Genomic DNA, 12,655 nt, shown 5'->3' with positions numbered 1-12,655 from the left:
GTAAATGACATATATCCACTAGCCAAATCTCTCTGTCCACTCCTCAGAGTTTTGCCTAATATATATATTCTATATTTATAAACAAGAGTTCATTATAGTAAGAGCTCTTCATAATATATTCAACACTATACATGTACATAAACCAATGGGGAGGAGGGATTTAATATCGCACAGCATAATATCCCACTCAGTGGCGTAGGGAGGTGCCAAATATACATATACATCATAGATGTATATATATATATATGTATATATATATATGTATGTATGTATGTATGTATGTATGTATATGTATATGTATATGTATATGTATATATGTATGTATATATATATATATATGTGTATATATATATAATATTATTATTATATATATATATATATATATATATATATATATATATAAACCATCACTGCTGCCCCACCCCACCCCCACACCCCAGCTTTCTAGGCTAGTGCTACTGCTACTGCTAACCACCCACCCTGCAATACAAAAACGTAATCGTGCATTTCTCTTTTTCATCAGTATACATACATGGTATACACACTAACACAGAACCGCGTCGCCAACTGCTGTGGCGGTTATTAAAACTCACCAATGCTGCAAACCCAAGCATCTGCTAGACGGAGGGAACATATCTGACAGGTAGATCGCCCAGTTCTACTTCTAGCGACATGGCGCTATTTTATCACATATTCCTCGTCTGGTTAGTAACGGTAAAACATCAAACAAAGGTACCGCACAACAAATCGAGTTTCGGGTTGTAACATCTGTCGCGGTTTGTTGTGAGGCGCTTCCGATATCTTACGACTGGACTCGATGTGACGTATTTACTAAAAATAGCACAAATCGCGTAACATCGACGCTTTCCGGATTTACGAAAGACTAGGAAAGAAAGGAAAGGAAATAAGAAGGAAGGGAATGTTTTATTTAACGACGCACTCAACACATTTTATTTACGGTTATATGGCGTCAACCATATGGTTAAGGACCACACAGATATTGAAGGAGGAAATCCCGCTGTCGCCACTTCATGGGTTACTCTTTTTAGATTGGCAGCAAGGGATCTTTTATATGTGTCACGGGGATCCTATAATACCCGTAACTGAATAAAACACGATTATCCAAATATCTCACCTAACTGTATATCTATTTGATCTCTCTGTATCGGGCAGTCTAATACCCGAGTGGCTCGGCTCTAGGTATAATCAGAGATAAGATCTTATATAAAAATATATATGTAGCACGTTTAGTTCACTAGAAAACACAACAAAACACAATACACTTTGGAATTTGTATTAACACTACGCTGACAAATGTACTTGCCGCAGTAGTTAATTAACAACAACAATATATAATAACAACCCAGAGCTAATCACTTAATTAGTTAATCACTAGGTGTCTAGTTTGCACAATATTCCAATCACTTCACCGTGATACAACACACACACGTGTGATAATTGAGAAACGTTGCCAGGGGAACTTAATTAATAAGGGAATTGCAACTCTATTCCTAACTGGTTAATTTTTAATTAACCCTTAAATTCTCATTCAGTAACCTTGTAATACAGAATTAATACTAGTACCTATCACAATAAAGACAATAACATACAGTTTACCTAGGTCCTCTAGGATGACCGGCTAAGCTTTATCTTTTTAGAACAGTGAAGCCTACAATTTACTTCGTCAGATACCGGAGACACTGTCTAAATAATATTGGTATAATACAGTATTAAAATATTTAAAGTCACATCAATCACATCAAGGTTATACAACAGAGCAGAAAAATATATTTACCACGTCCGGACCGAACTTATATAGATCGTTCAGTGGACGACGTCCGTTCCCCTGGATACTTCCAATGTTTCTCCCTGATATATCTAAAATTCTATCTATTTATTCAAAAATCTCAGAGACAGCGAATATCGCCTGGGGGCACAACGCGGTACCTCACCTATCATGTGATAGTTCCACAACTCCCAGGGACGGTATTTCTTCTTAGATGGTCAGACTTACAGTCGCCTAGTTCGCCAGAAATACCCCGGTCGTAAACCGCACTACCTGAGTTATTACGTAACTACTGGCCACATGGCCTCCACACCTGGTCTGGGTGTGTATTAGGGGGTACGGTCGCGCGGAAGTATTACGTAACCAAGTTGCACACAGCCCTCTAAAACAATTAACATCGCCAAAGGCGAAAAGATAAGAGCATGTTCCGTCATAATATGCAACATACCATAGTCAGGATAGCACATACCACGGCCTTTGTTGTACCAGTCGTGGTGCACTGGCTGGAGCGAGAAATAGCCCAATGGGCCCACCGATGGGGATCGACCCCAAACCGACCAGCGCATCAAGCGAGCGCTTTACCACTGGGCTATGTCTCGCCCCCGACTAGGAAAGAAAAAGAATATTTAAAGACACCCCTGCTCGTTTTAACGTGATTATTACACAAATAAATTAAACAGTAAATCAATTTAAATGTACAGCAAAAATACCCAACAACAAAGAGAGTTGTAAAAGTTAATAAATTCGTATGGCTATATAATAAAAAGAAAATTAAAATGGAGATGCCGGGTATCGAACCCGGGGCCTTTCACATGCAAAGCGAACGCTCTACCACTGAGCTACATCCCCATAATCTATACCGTTATAATAGTCTGAACCGTTGCGAAAATAATGCAGCCAATATATCACATATGTCAGTTATATATAGTATTCGTCCGTTTGCATCTAAAAATATCTATTTACTGTCGTTCAAAAACTGTTGGTTAGCTGTTTGGGGAATGGCCGACAGGCCTCTCCCAACATCTTACAATATAAATATTTTACAACCAGTAAAACATAATGATTATAACCTGTTCCAAATTTACTAACAAAGAGGGGAAAGAGAAGGAAGAAACGGTAAAGAGGATTCACGAACAGCAATCTGATTAAAATGAGCTCTACCAGTCCACCAGTAATTAACCAGTGGAGCTAATTTTAATAAGATTGCATGAACATGTTATTATTTTTACCATTACATGGGCGTACATAGGGGGGGTTCGATGGGTTCGACCGAACCCCCCCCCCCCCCCCCCCCCCCCCCGAAATCGCTTTTTTTATAATTTAATATATCTGACATTGATATCTGACATTATTATATTTACTCAACATAGAAATATATGCCCAATATCTCTGCAATCTATTTTGGAACCCCCCTTTTCAAAATCCTATGTATTGGAACCCCCCTTTTCAAAATCCTATGTACGCCCATGCATTATACAATATTTAATTATAATTAGATGTCAAAAGAGAGCGAAAGAATGTCCTATGTCAAAGTTGAAACTACAATATTTAGTTATTTTCACTTTTATTTCTAATAAATAGGTTAATATATATACAAATTAATTGATCTCACGCATAATCTTATAATTAACTCAATAATAATAATTTTTACGTCTTGTACTGGACGACAAGAGGGGTTTCCCCGAATAAGACTATATGTAAAACAAAATACAAACAAAAAACGTTTGACAGCTAATAGCCGATCATGAATAAATCAATGTGTTCTAGTGGTGTCGTTAAACAAAACAAACTTTTTATTTTTCATTTGATATATACTGGATTTCGAAATCCTCAAGTAGTGCTGTGGTGTCGTTTAATGTCGGGGGTGGGGGGGGGTGGGCACCACTAGAGCACATTGATTTATTAATCACCGGTTATTGGGTTATTGGATGTCAAACATTTGGTAATTTTGACACAGAAAGGAAACCCGCTACATTTTTCGATTAGTAGCGAGGGATCTTTTATATGCACCATCCCAGACAGGATAACACATACCACGACCTTTGATATACCAGTCGTGGTGAACACCAATAAGATTTAAAATCATGATATTAATCTATATCACGCCTTGGATTTACCGTTTCAGTTTTTTGTTTTGTTATTATGTATTTATATTCCTGCAAAATTCTTAATTACCGTATACTGTATAGTTAACTGACGTAGGAAGCGGGAGGCAGGGAATATATATGTATGTATGCGTGTACCCCCCCCCCCCCCCACACACACACACACACACCATAACCCCACACATGTGTTGGCACATTCCTATGCCCGTGTAATTATTACATTATATATAATCTACTGGGTATACATGTCTGTATTACGCGATTATTAAATAACTACAAGGTCTGGAAGTGTTCAGGCACGCCTATCATGGGCAATAACTTTGACTTGCAAAAGACAGAAAAGTTTTGAAAGTATTACGGACATTTGATCACGCTAATAACTAGGTAAAAACAAACTAAAACATAATTGTATGCCGCTACTTTAAAGTTTAAGTTACACAGTGTGCTCAAAGTAATATACATATACATTATATATCTATATCTATATCTATCTATCTATCTATCTATCTATCTATTATATATATATATATATATATATATATGTATATATATATTAACATGTACGTGTATTAAGTAGAAACAGGAACATATAAATAGCATCATTCCATATTAAGCACAGTCACAGCAATACCAGAACATTAACACCCCATGTATATATGGCAACAGGAACCTATATCTATTATATACCTTCAATAGAGGAACATTAATATTGATTGCATGGAAACAGGAAGAAAGCGCTGTACAGTTCAGGAATGCCCTGTCGTTGACAGTAAAGCTTCTTGCTGTAAACACTGACATGCGTGCATACATACCGATATCTGATAGCTACTTAATACGAACTTTACGCGAACTCCTCGGGGCCAGTTTACACATGCACGTTGAAGATTAACGACTTGCTTCGTAAGAAGTTAATAGTCGTTCCATACAGCCTCCCCCCCCCCACCTCCTAGAGGAGAGGAGAGAGATAGGAAAAATAGAAACATGCGCAGGCACACCCATAGAGAGAGAGACAGACAGAGACAGACAGACAGACAGACAGACAGAAACAGAGAGAAAGAGGTGCGTGAGAGAGAGAGAGAGAGAGACAGAGAGACAGAGAGACAGACAGACAGACAGACAGAGACACAGACAGACAGACAGACAGACAGAGAGAGAGGAGAGAGAGGACGAGGAGAGAGAGAGGGGGAGGAGGAGAGAGATAGATAGACATACAGACAGACAGAGAGAGAGGGAGAGGGGGAGATGGAGAGGGAGGGAGAGAGAGAGAGAGAGAGAGACAGAGACAGAGACAGACAGACAGAAACAGAGAGAAAGAGGTGCGTGAGAGAGAGAGAGAGAGAGAGAGAGAGAGAGAGAGAGAGAGAGAGAGAGAGAGAGAGAGAGAGAGAGAGAGAGAGAGAGAATTGGATATCTGTGTAACCATATATATATATTTATGAGTTTATGTCATCTTTATACATATATATAGTAGAAAGGAAAACTTAATATAGTACGTTTATGAATACACATTTTATTATACATTACATAATTATTTTATTTTTATTTTTAATGTAAATAATGAAATTCATATGATTGACACCCATTTAATATACATGTGTATTTTTGTGTTTGGCTTTCGTTAAACGTTCATTCATCCATTCATTTGAAACTATAGATACCTTAATTGCTATGTCCATATATAGCGTACATGTTCAATGCACACAATACAAATTCAAATCATTTATTTTATATATGGACCATATAAAATGGCATGGCATACATTGGACAACATAATAAGAACACAAAATGGTTAAATCAGATATATAGTAATAATAATATTGGTAAATATTATACAATCCTATACAAAACAATAACAGCGTTTTACAGTTGATTTTATGAATTTATTCTTCGTCAAATTAATTAAAGAACCAAAAGTACACTTACTGTATTCTGTTGATCCGTATCGTCAAATTGTTGTTGAAATCAAATCTTACTTATATATACCATCTTGACAAAGAAAGACGAACAAAGACATTACACGCTCAATTCCAAATATAACGCTTACCCTCCCATAAAAAATTAAACACCAATAAATTAAAGCAGAAAAATGAGTGAGGAAAACACCACTAACTTGGCGGTTCGATAGATCAGCACGCTGTAAGGACACGATTCTTGCAGTATATTACTAAACTCTCGAGTCGGGAACTATATAACATTACATTAACAACCGCCACATGACAAAGGAAGCGGGCTCAAAACCAGCGATCCGTAACGGTGACTGCATGAGTAAACAATGTTACTTGGATGGAATTAAGATGTAACAAAGAAGTCGTGTTTTGTCACATGCGGTTTAAGTGACTGCATGTACTAGCCGTGTATCAGCGAAAGGTAGCCATACATAATTTTGAAAAGAAAAAAAATGAAAGCTTTGTGACACCTCAGCACATTTTAAACTACGGCTGATGTGTTTAGCATTTACGTGGGTATAGGCAGGATCGAACCACCTCGGTGGATCCATTCAATTTATTAGATTTTTTCGTTCCATCCAGTGCACCACAATGGTCAAAGGCCGTGATATGTGCTATCCTGTCTGTAGGAAAGATACTGGAAAAAGATATATACTAGTAAAAGATCCATTGCCACTAATGGAAAAATGAGAGAGAGAGAGAGAGAGAGAGAGAGAGAGAGAGAGAGAGAGAGAGAGAGAGAGAGAGAGAGAGAGAAACAGAGTGTGTGTACGTGCGTGTGTGTGTGTCTGTGTGTATGTGACAATATGTGCGTGGGTGTGTATGTATGTGTGTGACAATATTTGCGTGCGTGCGTGTGTGTGTGTATGTGACAATATGTATGTGTGTGACTGTGTGTGTGACAGTGTGTGACAATGTGTGTGTGACAATGTGTGCGTGTGTGTGACAATGTGCGTATGCGTGTCAATATGTACATGTGTATATGTGTGTGTATGTGATAATATGTACGTGTGTATGTGTGTGACAATGTGCGTATGCGTGTCAATATGTACATGTGTATATGTGTGTGTATGTGATAATATGTACGTGTGTATGTGTGTGACAATGTGTGCTTGTGTGTGACAATATGTATATGTGTGTGACAATATGTGCTTTTGTTTGTGTGTGTGAGACAATATGTGCGTGTGTGTATGTGACAATATGTGCATGTGTGTGACAGTATGTGTGTGACAATATGTGCGTGTGTGTATGTGTGTTTACGTGCGTATGTTGATATATATGTGTAGGCGTGCGTGCGTGTGTAACGATATAGGATATGTGTATGTGTGTGACAATATGTGCGTGTATGTGTGTGACAATGTGTGCTTGTATTTGTGTGCTTGTATTTGTGTGCTTGTATTTGTGTGTGTGTGTGTGTGTGTGTGTATATGTGTGTGTGTGTGTGGGGGTGTGTGTGTTCATATGTGTGTGCAGGCGTGTGACAATATAGGCGTGTGTATGGAAAGAAAAAAAATGAGTTTGTAAAGGATGATTGATCATATGGCCCACTGCACTCGAGGCAATCGCCAGATACAAGGGGCGGATCCAGGATTTTGTAAGGGGGGTTCACAAAATTCTAAAACGGACAATTTTGTCGAATTCAAACGAGCCGAAATCCTAAAGGGCGTGAGAGCGGCATGCTCTCCGGAAATGTTTTGAAATCAAGATGCTCGGCAAAGCGTTTCCAAGGTAATTTCGTTTTGTATATTGTGGATTGTGAATTTAAAAGAAAAAGTAGTAAAAAGGATACTTCAAACGGGTAAGGGTGGAAATTCACAGGACCCCTGTAACCTCCCTCTAGATCCGCCAATGGTTACGCCCTGCCACCTAAATGGTTTTAAGAAAACACTTGCAGCAACACAATTGATATTCGATGGGAAACCTTTAACAATAGCATGCATATTATATACAAATAATACATGGCATATGACAGACATCTGAAATTACACTTATTAGTTCAACACTTATTTATTCACTATGAATTATAGTGAATTATGTCCCTGTTTGTTACTGCAGCACAAATACACACACGGTGCGAAGGTACCCCCCCCCCCCCCCCCCCTTGCGTTCCAGTCCTTGGTTACACAACACAAGATCACTGCCGTATGCAATAAACCAAATAGAACACCACGCACCAGTGAATAACACAGTAGCTAAATTGTGCGATACGTGAAGTGAAGTTGTTACAATGTTATAAACCACAAAATATATGTGGATTCTGACGGTCACTCGAAGCTTGGGAAGGTGTATATATGAGAGTAAAATTAAAATTGAGTTTGTTATATTGTAACATGTTTACAACCAACAGATTCTTTTTGGTGACTAACATAACATATTCAAGATATTTTCCTCTTTAGAATATCAATGTATGTGTAAACAAGGCATATATATATATATATATATATATAAAATCTTTCTTTTTTATATAATCTTTCTTTTTTTAATTATTGTTAATTATTATTTTTTTATTATTATTAATTTTTATTACGAAGTAAAATGAAAGACATTAGCATACGACCACAATTATACTGGATAAACAGGCACTGGTATTGTAAACAAGAAACTGTACTGAATATGCTATTTCAGTCACCAATAAGGCTATGCTAGTCGGAAATATCTTACAATGGCCGCAAACTGAGGACAGTCCCATTACGGCTCATATGTCAACACCTCGATGGCTCAGTGGCTAGGCATTGCCTTTAATCCAAAGCGAGGGAAGCTATTATTCACTCGCTCAACCTCTCGAGCAATTTTTATCTTTCACACTGTCGGTCCGGTTGTTTGTATGTCTCTGTTTTCCTCTGAATTACCAAATGTTTGACATCCAATAGCCGATGATTAATAAATCAATGTGCTCTAGTGGTGTCGTTAAACAAAAACAATCAAACTTTAACTGTGTTCCTCTATCGTCCGCATACACACAAACAATCATATACAAACACAAATAAGCGTATGCGGAAGGGAGGGCAAAGGAGCAACAACACAACACCACCCCCGTCCCGACCATTTTCATTTAATTCGGGGCAAAAATCAGCCTCCCTCACCCCCTAGATGAGAGGATAGGAAAAAGAGAAACATGGTTACATGCGCAGGCACACATACACACACACACACTCACAGAGAGAGAGAGAGAGAGAGAGAGAGAGAGAGAGAGAGAGAGAGAGAGAGAGAGAGAGAGAGAGAGAGAGAGAGAGAGAGAGAGAGAGAGAGAGAGAGAGAGAGAGAGAGAGAGAGAGAGAGAGAGAGAGAGAGACCATACGGTAATTATGAGACGTGGTTTAGCATTCAGTCGGATGTTTAAACATTGCCTTACATGAAGCATCGGTGGTCTAGTGGTAGAATACTCGCCTGCCACGCGGGTGACCCGGGTTCAATTCCCGGTCGATGCACATATTTTAGATTTTGAACTTTTCAATGTTCACATTATACAATTATCAAAATTATAATTCGTTTTGATTCGAGAGAGAGTGAGAGAGACATGTTCAGAAACATTAGCTTTTGTGTCTATTAAAATTGTCAGTATCTTGTGAACATTTTAGGCCTATTTGACCAAATATATGTATATATGTAGCAATATTAGATTTTACACTTTTCCAGAACACAGGAAGGAAAAAGTAACAGCAACGGGTGGGTTCACACGATTTATTCAATGTCACAACAAAGTGGAAGAGAAGACAAGGAAAAACACCCAGGTAGATGACACCTGGATGTGAGATAAACAGAAAGAGAACAGGACAATATTTCAGATAATTTCCACCTTCAATTAATATTTTCAGTTCCACCTTTAAACATGAAAACTGGCCTGACAATATAATCTTAGCAGGAGAAATGCTTAAGAATATGGGTATGGGTACTCTATTTACGTGCCTCTATCCAAAAAGTTGTTCAGGCACGCCCATGGGATGGGATGGGATGGGAACTCTATTTACGTGCCCATATCCACAGAGGTTCAGGCACGACCACCTCGGATTTAGCCTCTGACTTCGCCAGTGACCAATTCCGGGGCAGGAGGGTGGCACGCTCATCACAGATCCGACCTCTGACCTCACTTAAGAATAAACCTGAATACTAGATACATGTTGTTTTATTCCCTGATGGGCTTGGGAGAGGAGTCTGAGAACAATAGTTAACACGCAAGGCAAGTAACGTGACTTATTACAGTGTAAGCTGAAAGAAACGATTACCACAATTACAAGTTACCAGCCTATTGTTTGACATAACCTGGCTGAGGATAAAATAAAAACATTAGTTACACAATAAGCTGACAGCAAGCAAATTGTAAATAAAACTTACATTAATTACAAAAGCTGATAGCAGGCAATAGCTGCAAATAAAACATTAAATACAAACCCTAACTAAAACAAATACCACATACTTCCATATATGTGTATACATTACTATTATATTATAATTATGTAATTGTCGCCATTATATTATGCTGTGTGTCTATAGAAGCGGGCATAGTAAGTTGTTTTATGCAATAAAATATGTTTTCAATCAATTTACCAAATACATTGTATCATGAAAAATATATATTACAGTTTCGGATTTCTTTTGTTGTGCAGTATAAATGATAACTATACTATACTATATGATAGATATAATACATACTTACATCCGTATTACATACCCACGAATTATAGTTGTGCTATCTTGAAGCGTTCGAACACCGTTTTTAGTTTAGAATGGAGTTAAGAATGCAGACCTGTGTACGGGTTTTCTTACAGATTAAAATATTACAAAAAACATATTTAGCAGGATGTTTACTTAAGAAACAGACCAAATATTTGATCTATGTATTTATTATTTACACAAATTAGTGCCTCTCTGTTAGACAGACAAAAAAAAGATGATGCATACTGGATAAAACTATAAAAGAATATAATACAAGAAAGAAACTCACTTTCGTCCAATAAACTCCACCCACTGTAAAAATATCTCGTCCATAAAAAGTAAAAAAACGTCTCAAGGCGTAAGGAGACGATTCGCTACAGTAACCGGCGTTCAGCGGTTTTATATTGATAAAAGGTATTAGCTTATCATATGCGAGGTAGCATAATAGTTATGTCAATATGGCGTGTGTGACATCCGTATCGGTTATAGCCGCATCATCTGTTGGGTGATTCCCCCCTCCACACATACACCCTTCCCTCGTATCCTACTTCCCTGTTGGTCATTATGACATGAAGCAGGTGGAGTGAAATCTGAGTAGCTGAGTCATGTTCAGGAAAGTATTGGTTGGGTTTGGGGGTTTTTTTTTTTATGAGGGGCCGTGTTGTATTGAGTCTGATAAAATCTTCTTTCTTTCTTCTTCTTTTTTTTTTTTTTTTTTTTTTTTTTTTTTGTCCTTTAAATACATTTTATTTTGGCATGTAGGTAAGCGAACGCGGTTCTTCGCTTGACTGGTTTTTCAGCCTAACTTTAAATGCATGTGATATGATAGAAGACAATGGTACCAGTCAAATTGTTCGCAAGCGCCCGGCCTCCTGAACACGTCACTGTTCTTACTACCAATCCCCTCATGAAGTTTGTTTTATTTAACGACGCCGCTAGAGCACATTGATTTTTTATCTTATCATCGGCTATTGGACGTCAAATATATGGTCATTCTGACACTGTTTTTAGAGGAAACCTGCTGTCGCCACATAGGCTACTCTTTTTACGACAGGCAGCAAGGGATCTTTTATTTGCGCTTCCCACAGGCAGGATAGCACAAACCATGGCCTTTGTTGAACCAGTTATGGATCACTGGTCGGTGCAAGTGGTTTACACCTACCCATTGAGCCCTGCGGAGCACTCACTCAGGGTTTGGAGTCGGTATCTCGATTAAAAATCCCATGCCTCGACTGGGATCCGAACCCAGTACCTACCAGCCTGTAGACCGATGGCTTGCCACGACGCCACCGAGGCCGGTCAATCCCCTCATGAGTTAATGCCCTTCCGTCTCTAGGAGCTCTTCTGTTGGCGTCCGCAACACGGGAGTAATACATATTGGTACCGGACTCGGTGGTGTCGTGGTTAAACTATCGGACATACGGCTGATAGGTACTGGGTTCGCATCCCGATACCGGCTCCCACCCAGAGCGTGTTTTAACGACTCAATGGGTAGGTAGATCTAAGACAACTACGGTACACCATCTTCTCTCTCATTAACCACTAACCCATTGTCCTGGACACAGCTCAAATATCTGATGTGTGTACTCAGGACAACGTGCCTGAACCGTAATTCGTTATAAGCACGAAAATAAGTTGAAATGAAATTAAATATTGGCACATAATATTAAAGTACATGTATAGGCATAACCAGGCATGGGGAGCGACTGATTGAGATCGAGAACACGAAGTGCCCCCCACCACACACCCTTACCCCCCCCCCCCCCCCTTCTCCCCGGTGCAGACGCCCACGTGTCCTTTCGACGCCAACAGACATTCCCGGTGCGTTATGGCTACTGTCATTTTGATGAGAGCGATGTTTTAATTGGCCAACGTAAGGTCATCTAGACATGCTGTGACACTGCCTTTGGTCAGATCTTCAGACGGAAACCTGAAGCCGGGATTTGTCAGTAAGGTCGGGCCTCGTACTTGTTTTACTGTCTCGTCCATATTAATAGCAGGGATGGATAGGGGGGGGGGAGGCAGTTAGAGTATGGAGAGGAGAGGAGAAAGGAAGAGTCAGATAGAAACGAATAGATACAGAGATTGAGACATTCAGCGAAAAAGTGAGAGAAGAGGGAGATCGAGGGGGGGGGGAGAGAAAGACAGACAAACAGACAGACTGA

The 12,655-nt window shown here is 39.0% G+C and overlaps 1 protein-coding gene and 2 non-coding genes across 7 annotated transcripts in view; 1 reads left to right on the top strand and 2 right to left on the bottom strand.

Annotated features, from left to right (window-relative positions):
* The window catches only part of LOC121388171 (kelch-like protein 26), a 37,006-nt gene extending 25,485 nt beyond the window's left edge, over window positions 1-11,521 (bottom strand). Inside the window, exon 1 of one of the 5 annotated variants that reach the window (XM_041519418.1) lies at window positions 10,780-11,521. The gene's annotated coding sequence lies outside the window, so the exon portion shown is untranslated. Of the gene's footprint in view, window positions 1-593; window positions 921-5,814; window positions 5,981-6,001; window positions 6,105-10,491; window positions 10,737-10,779 lie in introns of those variants that run through there. The other 4 variants (XM_041519419.1, XM_041519420.1, XM_041519417.1 and 1 more) reach the window with 4 other exon arrangements.
* Window positions 2,564-2,635, bottom strand: Trnaa-ugc. Its single transcript has one exon. It is a non-coding gene; the product is annotated as a tRNA-Ala (tRNA).
* On the top strand, window positions 9,195-9,265 carry Trnag-gcc. Its single transcript has one exon. It is a non-coding gene; the product is annotated as a tRNA-Gly (tRNA).
* Window positions 11,522-12,655: the final 1,134 nt, after the last annotated feature.

This window comes from Gigantopelta aegis, chromosome 14, assembly GCF_016097555.1.
Source record: "Gigantopelta aegis isolate Gae_Host chromosome 14, Gae_host_genome, whole genome shotgun sequence".
Lineage (NCBI taxonomy): Eukaryota > Metazoa > Mollusca > Gastropoda > Neomphalida > Peltospiridae > Gigantopelta > Gigantopelta aegis.
This window is presented reverse-complemented; position numbering and strand designations above follow the sequence as displayed.